Raw genomic sequence first — 1695 nt, 5'->3', positions numbered from 1 at the left:
AGGATCTGATGCAGGGAAGGGACAGAGGCGCACAACAGCAGGTGTAGGTCATGTAAGGAGGACGGCAGATGCCACAGGACTCAGCCTCACTGAGCCACCCTCCTGGACATTCAGGGCTCCAATGCCAGCCATGGGCTCAGTGTTACTTCTGCTCCCCATATAAAGGCAAGAAAGAAAGCAGCAGCTCTATGGTTTGATTTTTTTTTTTTAAACAAATCCCACATGTTTGCACAGGATTTCAAAAATATAAGCACATCTTTCTTGAAAGCAGCATAGAAGCTCAGTTGATGTCACACGTGTTCTGGAATGGCAGGCACAAGAAAGGATTCAGGTGTACGTCTTCTGCAGCTGTGGATTCTGGCTCTGCAGTGAATTCAGAAGAGGCAGGGTTGCCTACTAGGCCGGGTGACCACTTGTACGAGGGCTCCTGCAGCAGCCCATGAGGCCAAGCAGCAAAGGTACACAGGACCTGCTCCTGGTGACAGATGCACCTGTGACACCTGGATTCAGTTCTCATCTGGGCATAAAGACCCCAAGCCTTCCAAGATATACCTGGTTGGTAAATTTATTATTGTAAGGCCCTTTCATCAGTTAAAACTTCTCCTCTTTAGAAAAGTAATGAGGTCCTTTCTGTGGCCATTTAACTGAAAGATGTGCCAAAGGTGAAAAAATGGAAGACTCACTCTTGCTTATTAAGTTAATTACGTTGTAATAACTAAAATGTGCAGGCAAATGAATGTGCTCAGTGCACCAAATATTTAAAGTCATGGGTATTTTTGCTTTCTGTTTGCTGTGGGTTTTTTGTTTGGTTGTTTTTTTCTGGGTGTTAAGGTGTGGGTCTTTTTAAATAGCCTTCAAATTCAATTTTGGTATTTTATTAAAGGGTGAAATATTTTGGACATATAGAATATGATGAAACGATAATGTAGCTAACACTCATACTATTGTGTGGCTGCTATTCTGAACCACCACAGAGAAGGTGGGTGTTTATCTGTGGTCACACAGTGAGGAAGGGCGGGGACGGTGTGGAACCGGGTGGCCAGCCCACCTATCTGTGGTCACACACCAACCTCCAGGCACAGCAGTTGCTAATGTTAAGCCACATTTGCCTGAGATACAACAAATTTATCCTTCTGGGCATAACCAAAGCGCTCCCCATCTCTTCCCTACCGTTTCCACCAGGGTTGCCTGTCCCTGAAGGTGAGAGTGCACCACCTCCATGCATGTGTTATGTGGTCTCCTAGATCTGACCTCGTTGGGCTATTCTAGATGTTAAAAACAATAAAAAGAGAGAAAATGAGATTGATAAATACCTTCTAAAGGCTTATAAAACTGAGGATTGAGATGCTTCCTCACAGAGGTGTCTGCAGGTGAAACAGACTGAGCTTCTCTGCCCATGCAACATCTTGGGTGAATTTCAACAGAAATCCAAAGGCACCACGTGCTCCACTTTTCCCAGAATGGAGGGTTCTGGTGAGAAGAAAGAGACAGTTTTTCTCCATGATTTCCAATAGCTGGAGAGATTTAGATTTCATTCTCTTCTTTACCCAGTGATGAAATGGAGGTCTGTGTTTGAGAAGCCAGCTGTAACTTGTCTGTGCCTATGTGCAGCATACAGCAGACCCTCTACTAGGATTTTTTTTAATATTATTTAGAATTTTCTACTTACATTATCTGCAATTTTTAAAAAAAATT

The sequence above is a fragment of the Galeopterus variegatus genome, unplaced genomic scaffold (assembly GCF_000696425.1).
Source record: "Galeopterus variegatus unplaced genomic scaffold, G_variegatus-3.0.2 Scaffold5147, whole genome shotgun sequence".
Classification (NCBI taxonomy): domain Eukaryota; kingdom Metazoa; phylum Chordata; class Mammalia; order Dermoptera; family Cynocephalidae; genus Galeopterus; species Galeopterus variegatus.
Note: the sequence above shows the minus strand (reverse complement) of the source record.